At 42.5% G+C, this 13499-nt stretch overlaps 1 protein-coding gene across 2 annotated transcripts in view; it reads left to right on the plus strand.

The window, feature by feature from the left end:
* Positions 1-2459: 2459 nt before the first annotated feature.
* LOC106605073 (zinc finger protein 516) overlaps positions 2460-13499 on the plus strand; it is a 66605-nt gene continuing 55565 nt past the window's right edge. For both annotated transcript variants that reach the window (XM_014200347.2, XM_014200349.2), the window contains exon 1: positions 2460-3189. The gene's annotated coding sequence lies outside the window, so the exon portion shown is untranslated. The remainder of the gene's footprint in view (positions 3190-13499) is intronic.

The following is a 13499-nucleotide window of genomic DNA, read 5'->3' on the forward strand; positions in this document are numbered from 1 at the left end:
CCTCTATTGTCACAAGATGCATCTCAGAGCACTAGTCTAAGTCACTGCAGAAAAACTTAAAGAGGAAGGGAGCTCTATAGCCATGGTGTTATTATATGGCATTGTGTGTACTGTACACATGTTCAGTGCATATACCTTTTTTAAAGGGTAACTACCTCTCCCAAAATAATGATTTATTCGCTTGTCTTTGTGTATGTGTGTGTGCGCGTGCGCATGTGTGTGTGTGTGTGAATATACAGTGCCTTCGGAAAATATTCAGACCCCTTGACTTTTTTCACATTTTGTGACGTTACATCTTATTCTAAAATGTATTAAATCGTTTTTTCCCCTCATCAATCTACACACAATAACCCATAATGATGAAGCAAAAACAGGTTTTTAGAATTTTTTCAAATGTATAATAAAAAACATATATATATATATATATATATATATATATATATATATATATTACATGTACATAAGTATTCAGACCCTTTACTCAGTACTTTGTTGAAGTACCTTTGGCAGCAATTACAGCATTTTGGGTATTTTTGGGTATGATGCTACAAGCTTGGCACACCTGTATTTGGGCAGTTTCTCCAATTCTTCTCTGCAGATCCTCTCAAGCTCTGTCAGGTTGGATGGGGAGCATTGCTGCACAACTATTTTCAGGTCTCTCCAGAGATGTTCGATCGGGTTCAAGTCCGGGCTCTGGCTGGGCTACTTGAGGACATTCAGAAACTTGTCCCGAAGCCACTTCTGCATTGTCTTGGTTGTGTGCTTAGGGTCATTGTCCTGTTTGAAGGTGAACCTTCGCCCCAGTCTGAGGTTCTGAGCGCTCTGGAGCAGGGTTTTTTCAAGGTTTTTATGATCTCTCTGTCCAGAGATTCTTGTTTCTCATGGTCTGAGAGTCTTTAGGTGCCTTTTGGCAAACTCCAAGAGGGCTGCCTTTTACTGAGGAGTGGCTTCTGTCTGGCCACTCTACCATAAAGGCCTGATTGGTTTAGTGCTGCAGAGAAGGTTGTCCTTCTGGAAGGTTTCCCCCATCTCCACAGAGGAACTCTTTAGCTCTGTCAGAGTGACCATAGAGTTCTTGGTCACCTCACTGACCAATGCCCGATTGCTCAGTTTGGCCAGGTGGCCAGGTCTAGGAAAAGTCTTGGTGGTTCCAAACTTCTTCCATTTAAGAATGATGGAGGCCACCCTGTTCTTTGGGACCTTCAATGCTTCAGAAATGTTTTGGTACTGTTCCCCAGATCTGTACCTCGACACAATCCTGTCTCGGCGCTCTGAGGACAATTCCTTCGACCACATGGCTTGGTCTTTGCTCTGACATGCACTGTCAACTGTGGGACCTCAATTTAATTTACCACAGGTGGACTCCAATCAAGTTCTGGACACATCTCCAAAAATTGTCAAAACATGTTTTCGCTTTGTCATTAGGGGGTATTGTGTGTAGATTGCTGAAAAAATATATATTTTATCCATTTTAGAATAAGGCTGTAGCCTAACAAAATGTGGAAAAAGTAAAGGGGTCTGAATATTTTCCAAAGGCACTGCATATGTTCATGCCCATGGAAGCCATTGTGAGCTAGAGGGTGGTGTGTCAGTGCATACCGATTCAAGGGCTTGTGGCTGATAAGATGTGTCAGTGACTTAAATCACTGGTACATCAGAAGTTAGGAAGAAGGCTTCTTCCCTATGCATGCTAAGCAAACACCCCTATCATTGGCTTACTCACTGCAATGCAGATGTGAATCTACCCACAATCTACATTTAATCCAAAGTGGCACAATTTAAAAGTTCTCTCATATTATCTAGGCCTCTTATTTTAAATTCAACCTACCATAGTCTAAAGACAATTTAGGCTGTTCAAGAAATAACCCTCAATGTGTCTTTCAAATCGGTGTGCTTATACAGCCTTCCTATGCTAGTGAGTCTACAAAAACCGGCCAACCTACCACACAGATATTTTTTCACTGAAACAGTATATTATTATTTTGACCTCTAACACCACAAGTGAATTCCACTGTATCAAAAATAATAGATTAGGTTACATATCCTGTATTAATGCAATTGACAAATGAATACACTTTGCTTTTAGCAATCATTACAGAATTAAAATGTAATTTCACCTTTGTAAAGATTTTAATATAGCTAATACATGTTTAATAAATGATATTTTAATAAAATGTCATGGTGTTGTAGCGAACGGAGGGCGCAGGAAGCGAACTGGGTCTCTGGAAAGGCACACCACGTATACATCGTACCAATAGGGTTAACTCACTTTGTGGAATTGTAATGTGGCTCATATAACGAGGGCTACACTGCCCCATCCGAGGAGGAAGGTACGTCCCCATGCTTCGACTAACTTAAGTCTCACGATGCAATCCGATGGCCCCACGGCCCCCATCCCACTTCTGACACCGATATAGCTAACGAGGGGCGTGGGAAGCGAACCCGGGCCTCTGTGAAAGGCATACAACCTACGCATCGTACCAATATGTTAACTCGATGGGAATTGTAACTTGGCTCATATAGCGTGGGTCGCTACAGTATATTACTTATAATTACCTAAGCCAATTAGAAGTTAGGGTAGTTCAACTAGGCTATTTGTTTTGGATTTATCTGATTCATCTGTCTGTAACCGCATGCATTCCAAACGGCTGTTGTCTATGACGTCCGTAAGCAGGTTTGAGAACCTGTCTGAATTGAATCCAAATGGTAACACATTGATACTCAATATTTTGGCGAATATACAAGTGTTAGGACGACATGTCATGTCGTCGTGTATGTCAACCGAAGACTTGATTTAGTATAGTATCAAGAACTTTGTGCTGATGGAGACAATAGTAAATAGTTCATTTAATGCGGGAGAGACCATCCACAGCACTGAAAGGTGATTCTGTGAAACGATCGAGGCGCAAACGTCTTGGTTTTGCTCATAATGTAACACAGTCCAGGAAATAGGCTATACTTAGGAGTTAAAGAAGCAATTTGAGGCTTTGCTTATCGTCATTGCTCGAGAGGAATCAAGCTCATAGTGCATTGAATGCTTGGAGACCGATGACTATCCCGATGTCACAGTGGTTTCGACTCACTCAATCATATGCACTTCAACATACAGCGCATGCTTTCACCTTTGCTTTCGCCTATTCTTTGGGAGTGCTTCCAGGATATTTTTTTTGATCACACACTTGCACACAGGTACGTAACTATATTAGATTACATTGATGTTTCGCTTCCGTGTGTTTGCTGAGGGTTTTGAATGGCAGCCGAGTCGAGGAGTTTGAGTAGGAATATGAGCAAATACGAACCTATTAACCTACTCGAGACTATATCAAACAAACAAACAAACAAACAAACACAATAAACGTTCCATTATCAATAGTCTGTATCAATAACGACATTAGTACGTGGTTATATCGTATGGGTTTGATAGAGCTGCCCTAATACAGGCTACCTTTGCTTTGTCATATTCTTGAAAATGTGAAGTTGAAAAGGTTGCTCTGTTATCATGCAACATCAAAACCCAAGGGATTAATCCGTTTGGAGGAACGATATTGGAAGAGCTTGGTTGACTAGATTCATGATTGTTGTTTTATAATCATAGTCAATTATTAAATGGCTATTTAATATACTTTGATGTTTGTTCCTTAAAACAGGCAGAGACAGAGGAAAGCACATCCATATTAGGAAGTCAAATGTCCTACATTTAGGCCTAATAGACATGCCATAGCTGTCATTTAGTTAGAAGAACATGGCACAAATGTCATGCGTTCATAAGAGCTGATTTTGAGATCGTACCCAAAAGTCCCCAACAACTTAAATAGCCTACCATCAAAATTAGTTGGAGCTCATTAACATGTGGCGGGGGTGGGGAGTCGAAAGATGCGGGCTGGGTGGGGGTGTCGGAATCAGCACAACTTTTGAACCACATGGTATTCATGTTTTATTGTCCTTTATAAACTTCAATAAACCATTGTGGACGTATGTCCTATGCTCTACATGGGGAAGCCTAAATCTCCTATACATGGAGATGTGTGTGACATTGTGGAAGGAAGAAAAGCAGGAGGGCTGTGCCTTAACAATCACAAACTAGTGTCCACGTATCACAAGTCTGCGCACATATTTCCGGCAATTAGGCTACGCGTAGCCTATTCAAACCTATTCAAACCTACTGTGCCTATAGCCTTTACCGAATTCTGCCAGTAAATAAAACCAGTCAAATATGTAAATCCATGTTTAATTTTTTTTTGTATATATATATATATATATATATATATATATATATATATATATATATATTTTTTTTTAAACATGGATTTACATATTTGACTGGTTTTATTTACTGGCAGAATTCGGTAAAGGCTATAGGCACGGTACCCAAATCTATTGCCGTATAGGCTAACAATGAAACATGAAGGCCTCAACAATTTAAGCCAGCTGTGGGTTAGTATGCAATGCATAATTTTGATTCAACTTTTCTGTTTCCCTTTTTTCAATCGAGCTGCCTGTCCTCGGTTCTAGTTGCAGGGACGTCACCCGCGGGTGCTCTACATTCTTAGCGCAAGTGACACGAGAGAGAGAGAGAGAGAGAGAGAGAGAGAGAGAGAGAGAGAGAGAGAGAGAGAGAGAGAGAGAGAGAGAGAGAGCGGGTGACAGACAGGGAGACAGACAGACAGAGAGAGAGAGAGAGAGAGAGAGAGAGCGGGTGACAGACAGGGAGACAGACAGACAGACAGACAGAGAGAGAGAGAGAGAGAGAGAGAGAGAGAGCATGGAACCTGTACAGTCCTACGGCAACAAGAGAGCAGCGCGAGGAAAGTACGCGAGAAACGTTTCATGCAATGGAACTAATAATTCATAGAATAAAAAATATGATAGCGGAACCGGCACTCTCGAAATAGTGCCCCAAGTAGTCTAGGCTAGGCCTATCTGGAGTAATTCCCTCATATTGCATAACCATACCTCTCCTAAGGGAAAACGGTTGTCCACTGTCTTACTGGGAAGGAAGTCGCTAAATACATATTATTGTTCCTGGTTGCAGGTCTGAATGGTATTATAGCCTCAGACAGACTTCTTCGACTGGCTAAAGACTCAAAGCATTAATTTCCTTGCCCCTGTGAATACAGTGTTACTTGATGAGGAATGGGAGTGGTCATTAAATTAGGCTACTATTTAGTTTTATTTGCTTGTGCCCTGATTTGAAGAATGTCATAACATCAAAACATGGCTGTTTTGTTTCGAGGACATTGCAACAATGTATCAGTATAGCAGTGTACTTGTCTGGCTACATTTCGGCAACAATGTAGTGTACAATCATTAAGTGTTTTGAATGACCCTGCATGCTGAAAAAAGTTATGATGTAGTCCTACAACAAGACAAAACTTGAAAGATGGAAAATAACTTGACATGTTTGATACAAAGCAGACTTTAGCAGGCTAATAACAGTGCAGTGGTCAGCATTGGGGACAGTTGCCTTAGCCTTGCACACCTGTTTTACAGGATGCAGTTGTCATCTCTGGCGGAGTCAGGTTTCAGACGTATAGGACAATTGTATTCACCTTTCAAAAGTCCGCTGATGAAAACAGTTTTTTGATATCCACAATCTCTTCCGTGACATTTGGACATGATTGTAACACATGACGTAGCCTAATTGCATTCTCCTTCAGAATTGAGTAGCCAATGAAATGAAATGATCATCCACTGGAGCGCCACCTGACGTAATAGGACTACATATTATCTTCAAATTCATTACAGTAAAAAGGTATCCATCCAACCTTTTTATCAGAGTAAATTACATGTCGCATAAAAAAATGTCATGACAGGCCTGATGGAAACATCATATTTGTTGGTAAACTTTCCAAATGTCAACTAAACAAATACTCTAGGCAAGGTGGGATCTTTTTGTGTTGGTAAAAATGTTTGTGCGTAAAACGCTTTTGTGCGCAAATATTGATATAATAACCTTTATATCGAAGTCAATTTGGAGTCACGAAATGAGATGTTATTTAGTCCTCCCACTACGACTCGGGAAAGCATGCAGTTTAGTAAGATACAGATGAAATAACAGGTTGGTGAAAGTGCAAGGTGGCAAGCAACATCCAACAACAACAACAACATCCACCTTTTCAATAAATATTGAGCGTCTTATTCCGGTGACATGATGATCAATGCTTGGCTGCAGTTTAACAAATAAACATAATCTCGCTCTTTTGTCCGTAATAATCTCATCATGTAGGCTATACCTGCACTGTATACGCAATCTGTTGGCTAGAGCGCATGTGCATGTGCACGTGCTAATACCGGAGTGGACACATTAGCTAAATAAAGCAACACATTTTTCTTTTGTGACAAAACCATTAGTAGAGTTGAAAATGCGATGGAAACCCTTTTCATTTGCATTTTTTATTAGGTACATGGGAATTTAACCTTCTATGGCATGATTTTTATTATTTATTTTTTTTTGGGGGGGGAACAATGTGCTACGAGGGTACTGAAACACCAAGGTTTTCTATAATACATATAAGTGGAATAAGGAAAACAAGCAATATATGCATTAGAAAAAGTTTTATTTTGACAAACATAAATCCACAAATGGTTCCAACCAATCACAATTAGAAGCTTTAAAGTCAAAACATCAAACAATCAAATGAACAAACTACTACTAATTACAACTAACACCTCATGTATAAATGATTCTCACATTTCATATGAACATATAAACCAACATCCAAATGACTGTGTGTTTGTGATGTGTGGAGGGGTTAGCCTGTGTGTGCGGGTATATGTGCGAGTGTGTGCGTGTGTTTCAGTGTGTCTGTGATGCGTGGGTTATTGTTTGAATCAGTGTTACTCTTTTTGACAAAGCACACTTTGATTTCCTATTCTGTGTGGAACCTCAGGAAGCAGTTGCTGGTGGATGTGAAACAGAGGTGGACATCTCATTTCCGCCACTTGGCTTTTGGTGTACATGTGCACCCTGGTACCTTGCATCCCCCCTTCTTTTCAGCTATAATCATCCAGTAGGCTGTGGCATCCAGGCACACATCAGGGACTGGAATTGGAGCAGCAGGTCCTTTTCTCCTCTTCTCCCCATACTCACCAGCAATTGTGGAACCTCGACGACCTTTCTTGCTCCCGACTCTTTCCACTTTTGCATAGGCCTTCAGCGATGTATGGCTTGAAGGTATGCAGCTTAATTTGTTCCTTCTTTCTCATGCCAGTGCCTTCACAATCTCTTCGGTAGAGCAGCCAGGTGGTCACGATGATCATATCCAGGAAGTGGAACACCAGCCGGGGGTACCACTTCTTTTATCTGATTTTGTTCCGATACAGTGCAATCACTGAGTCAAGCAGATCCACCCCACCCATATTCTTGTTGTATTCTTTCACCACAGCAGGGCAGGGGACTTTGGTGATCATCTTTCGCTTGCGATCCCACCTGTCAACCTCGGTGACTGGGTGGGCTCCAGTGTAATCACTCAGAAGGGTCACTGAGCGGTTATCGTACCACTTCACAATGTGCAAGGTGGTTTCTCCAACCATGGCCATCTTCTGTTCAAAAGATCCACGTCCTGCTCTCTTCAGCTCAGCATCGCACATCAAGTCAATGCCTGGTAGTCTGTTGCCATGAACAGTACCAGTGCAGTGAATTCCCTGCTGAGCCAGTGTGAGCACGAGGGACACTCGTAAACCAGTTGTCGAAGAAGAGCTTGTAGTTCTCTTGCTTGGGTATAGGCTGGGCCAGGCAGTGGACAATGTTGCCACTTGCTCCCACATCTGCTAGCTCGAGGTTGTACAACTCTCCCTTAGATTTCTAAGTTGTGTGGGACACCATCAGAGCCAGCCAAGATGAGTATCTTGTAGCTTCAATCTATTTCTTCCCTTGAATGGGACCATCTGCTCATCAACAGCCAGCTTCTCACCCATTGGGATTGACGTCAGTTTTGAGGTTAGATGAGTGACCAGTGGTCGGTTCTTGTGGAGTGGATCATCATTTTCCTCCTGTCTCTCTTCATTGTTACTGAATTGCAGGGATTTTTTGATGGCCTCCTATCTATTCAGTATCATGGTGCCAGCTACTTGGGACACTGGGCAGGCTTTGTTCCAAAACATGCGGGTGCCTGGTAAACCAAACAATGACATGTACACCACAATACCCAGGAACTGCTCCAATTATTTTGTTGTGAGGTTAAGGGGCTTGTTTGCGTTACATTATATCACATATAGATTTGACTGCCCTACAATAACTTCCAGAATGTCTTCAGAGAAAAACTGCTTGAAGTACATATATCATCAGATCTTGAAAGCAGTTCCTGCCATTCTGAGTAAGCATTGAAGTATGCGTTATGGGGTGTTCTGCACCAGGGTAGGCGTGGAAGATCAACCTCTGCTACATCTTCATCCTCAGTCTCAGTCTCATTGTCAACAGACATATACCCATCTTCATCCACTGGCACACACACACACACACACACACACACACACACACACACACACACACACACACACACACACACACACACACACACACACACACACACACACACACACACACACACACACACACACACACACACACACACACACACACACACACACACACACACGTTACTTTGCTGACTGACCCCTAACTGACCCCTGACCTCCTAACTGTCTCTCAAACCTGATTCGGGGATCCACTCTTCCTGACTCTCCTCAAGCTCACTGTCCTCACTGTCAGAGGGAATGACCCTAACTGCTTGATCATGTTCCTTCCGCCTATTAAATGTTCTTGTGTCCATTTCCTGTAAGTATCAGTAGATAGTAAAGTAAATACATTGACTATGGTCATAATTATGCATTCAAGCACATCTCCACACTTTAGCATGATATTGCCCAAACAAAAGTGGTCTAACTGCACAATGTTGCCCTGAGGCAACGAACCAAAAAACACAGTTTTAGTATATAAATAAAAACGAAATAAGTCTTTAAACAATCAAATATACTCCTTTACATACTCATGCACATGTATATATACACTGCTCAAAAAAATAAAGGGAACACTTAAACAACACAATGTAACTCCAAGTCAATCACACTTCTGTGAAATCAAACTGTCCACTTAGGAAGCAACACTGATTGACAATACATTTCACATGCTGTTGTGCAAATGGAATAGACAACAGGTGGAAATTATAGGCAATTAGCAAGACACCCCCAATAAAGGAGTGGTTCTGCATGTGGGGACCACAGACCACTTCTCAGTTCCTATGCTTCCTGGCTAATGTTTTGGTCACTTTTGAATGCTGGCGGTGCTTTCACTCAAGTGGTAGCATGAGACGGAGTCTACAACCCACACAAGTGGCTCAGGTAGTGCAGCTCATCCAGGATGGCACATCAATGCGAGCTGTGGCAAGAAGGTTTGCTGTGTCTGTCAAGCGTAGTGTCCAGAGCATGGAGGCGCTACCAGGAGACTGGCCAGTACATCAGGGGACATGGAGGAGGCCGTAGGAGGGCAACAACCCAGCAGCAAGACCGCTACCTCCGCCTTTGTGCAAGGAGGAGCAGGAGAAGCACTGCCAGAGCCCTGCAAAATAACCTCCAGCAGGCCACAAATGTGCATGTGTCTGCTCAAACGGTCAGAAACAGACTCCATGAGGGTGGTATGAGGGCCCGACGTCCACAGGTGGGGGTTGTGCTTACAGCCCAACACCGTGCAGGACGTTTGGCATTTGCCAGAGAACACCAAGATTGGCAAATTCGCCACTGGTGCCCTGTGCTCTTCACAGATGAAAGCAGGTTCACACTGAGCACGTGACAGACGTGACAGAGTCTGGAGACGCCGTGGAGAACTTTCTGCTGCCTGCAACATCCTCCAGCATGACCGGTTTGGCGGTGGGTCAGTCATGGTGTGGGGTGGCATTTCTTTGGGGGGCCGCACAGCCCTCCATGTGCTCGCCAGAGGTAGCCTGACTGCCATTAGGTACCGAGATGAGATCCTCAGACCCCTTGTGAGACCATATGCTGGTGCGGTTGGCCCTGGGTTCCTCCTAATGCAAGACAATGCTAGACCTCATGTGGCTGGAGTGTGTCAGCAGTTCCTGCAAGAGGAAGGCATTGATGCTATGGACTGGCCCGCCCGTTCCCCAGACCTGAATCCAATTGAGCACATCTGGGACATCATGTCTCGCTCCATCCACCAACGCCACGTTGCACCACAGACTGTCCAGGAGTTGGCGGATGCTTTAGTCCAGGTCTGGGAGGAGATCCCTCAGGAGACCATCCGCCACCTCATCAGGAGCATGCCCAGGCGTTGTAGGGAGGTCATACACGCACGTGGACGCCACACACACTACTGATCCTCATTTTGACTTGTTTTAAGGACATTACATCAAAGTTGGATCAGCCTGTAGTGTGGTTTTCCACTTTAATTTTGAGTGTGACTCCAAATCCAGACCTCCATGGGTTGATAAATTGGATTTCCACTGATTATTTTTGTGTGATTTTGTTGTCAGCACATTCAACTATGTAAAGAAAAAAGTATTTAATAAGATTATTTCTTTCATTCAGATCTAGGATGTGTTGTTTAAGTGTTCCCTTTATTTTTTTGAGCAGTGTATATATATATATATATTTAGATTTTAGAATATAAACTGTAGCGAATTGGATGGAAACCTAGCTACTAACCACGCTTCCATCCACAGTTGTTATGCAAGTAAAGTCATACCATATGAAAAAAAAAATATTGACAGCTGTGATTTCCTAAATGTCGACAGATCTTTTTTCGTTTGAAATTGGTGGTGGAAAAGCCTTTATGAGAAATTTTGATATGATAACCATCATATTCGATGTAAACTTGAAGTCACGTGATGATATGGTGTCTGGTCCTCCCACTATGATTTGAGAAACCATGCAGTTTATTAGGCTACAGATTAAATAAGTTATTATGCACTTCACAGGGTGGTGAAAGTGCACAGTGATTTTGATGCTTTCCTATAAATATCGAGGGTCTTATTCTGGTGACATGATGATTGAGGCTTGACTGCCATTTGACAAATACAAATATTCTCGCTCTTATCCATAATAATCTCAACATGTAGACTAGCCTACCCGCACAAACCACCCACATTGTATCTGCGAGCTGTCTGCTAAAGTGCATGTGCCAAGACCACAGTAGGCACATTTGCTATTTAACTCAACAGCTTTTGTGACAAAACTCTCAGTAGAGTTGAAAATGCAATGGAAACACATTGAACTTTCAATTTGTTTTCGGTACATGAAAACGTAAGTGAAAAAGTAAATTTTGTGTGCACTATGTCATCATTGACTGACTATTTTCTGCAACAAGTCCGTTTGGTAGAAACACGTCAATGGTGTTCTTTATGTGGAATTTAGAATATTCACATGAAAATCTGTCGCCAATTGAATGGAAATCGAGCTTGTGACTCAATGCGATAGATTTGTATGGCTTTGTGAGAATGACACTTGACAGGCACATTTACTAGTCTTTCTGTAAGTTTACAATTTTACAAGAGTAGGGGATGTTATTGTTGTTGTTTCAGTTGAATTAAAGTCTGACATGTATTGAAATATTATTATCTTAATAGTCTAAAGCTAAAGTACAGTACCAGTCAGAAGTTTGGACACACCTACTCATTCAAGGGTTTTTCTTCATTTTTACTATTTTCTACATTGTAGAATATTAGTGAAAACATCAAAACTATGAAATAACACGTGATGGTGATGGTGGTTTGCTGGTGACACTGTCTGTGATTTATTTAGAATTCAAGGCACACTTAACCAGCATGGCTACCACAGCATTCTGCAGCGATATGCCATCCCATCTGATTTGCGCTTTAATTAGTTTTTTTATTTCACCTTTATTTAACCACGTAGGCTAGTTGAGAACAAGTTCTCATTTAAAACTGCGACCTGGCCAAGATAAAGCAAAGCAGTGTGACACAAACAACAACACAGAGTTCCACATGGAATAAACAAACATACAGTCAATAATACAATAGAAAAAAGTCTATAGACAGTGTGTGCAAATGAGGTAGGATAAAAGAGGTAAGGCTATAGGCTATAGTGGTGAAATAGTTACCATATAGCAATTAAACACTGGAGTGATAGATGTGCAGAAGATGAGTGTGCAAGTAGAGATACTGGGGTACAAAGGAGCAAAATAAATAAAATATATAACAGTATGGGGATGAGGTAGTTGGATGGGCTATTTACAGATGGGCTATGTACAGATGCAGTGATCTGTGAGCTGCTCTGACAGCTGGTGCTTAAAGTTAGTGAGGGAGCTATGAGTCTCCAACTTCAGTGATTTTTGGAGTTCGTTCCAGTCATTGGCAGCAGAGAACTGGAAGGAAAGGCGGCCAAAGGAGGAATTGTCTTTGGGGGTAACGAGTGAAATATACTGTTGGAGTGCGTGCTACGGGTGGGTGCTGCTATGGTGACCAGTGAGCTGAGATAAGGCGGGGCTTTACCTAGCAAAGACTTATGCTTGACCTGGAGCCAGTGGGTTTGGTGACGACTATGAAGCGAGGGCCAGCCAACGAGAGCACACAGGTCGCAGTGGTGGGTAGTATATGGGGCTTTGGTGACAAAACGGATGGCACTGTGATAGACTGCATCCAATTTGCTGAGTAGAGTGTTGGAGGCTATTTTGTAAATGAAGAGTGTTGGAGGCCACGTAAGGAGAGTTGTATAGCATTGAAACTCATCTGGAGGTTAGTTAACACAGTGTCCAAAGAAGGTCCAGAAGTATACAGAATGGTGTCGTCTGCGTAGAGGTGGATCAGAGAATCACCAGCAGCAGGAGCGACATCATTGATGTATACAGAGAAAAGAGTCGGCCCGAGAATTAAACCATGTGGCACCCCCATAGAGACTGCCAGAGGTCCGGATAACAGGCCCTCCGATTTGACACACTGAACTCTGTCTGAGAAGTAGTTGGTGAACCAGGCGAGGCAGTCATTTGGAAACCAAGGCTGTTGAGTCTGCCGATAAGAATGTGGTGTCGAAGAGTGTTGACTGAGTCGAAAGCCTTGGCCAGGTTGATGAATACAGCTGCGCAGTATTGTCTCTTATTGATGGCGGTTATGATATCGTTTAGGACCTTGAGCGTGGCTGAGGTGCACCCATGACCAGCTTGGAAACCAGATTGCATAGCAGAGAAGGTACGGTGGGATTTGAAATGGTGATCTGTTTGTTAACTTGGCTTTCAAAGACCTTAGAAAGGCATGGTAGGATAGATATTGGTCTGTAGCAGTTTGGGTCTAGAGTGTCTCCCCCTTTGAAGAGATGGATGACTGTGGCAGCTTTCCAATCTTTGGGGATCTCAGATGATACGAAAGAGAGGTTGAACATGCTAGTAATAGGGGTTGCAACAATTTCGGCAGATCATTTTAGGAAGAGAGGGTCCAGATTGTCTAGCCCGGCTAATTTGTAGGGGTCCAGATTTTGCTGCTCTTTCAGAACATCAGCTATCTGGATTTGGGTGAAGGAGAAATGGGGGAGGCATG

Source organism: Salmo salar, chromosome ssa05 (genome assembly GCF_905237065.1).
Source record: "Salmo salar chromosome ssa05, Ssal_v3.1, whole genome shotgun sequence".
Taxonomy (NCBI): domain Eukaryota; kingdom Metazoa; phylum Chordata; class Actinopteri; order Salmoniformes; family Salmonidae; genus Salmo; species Salmo salar.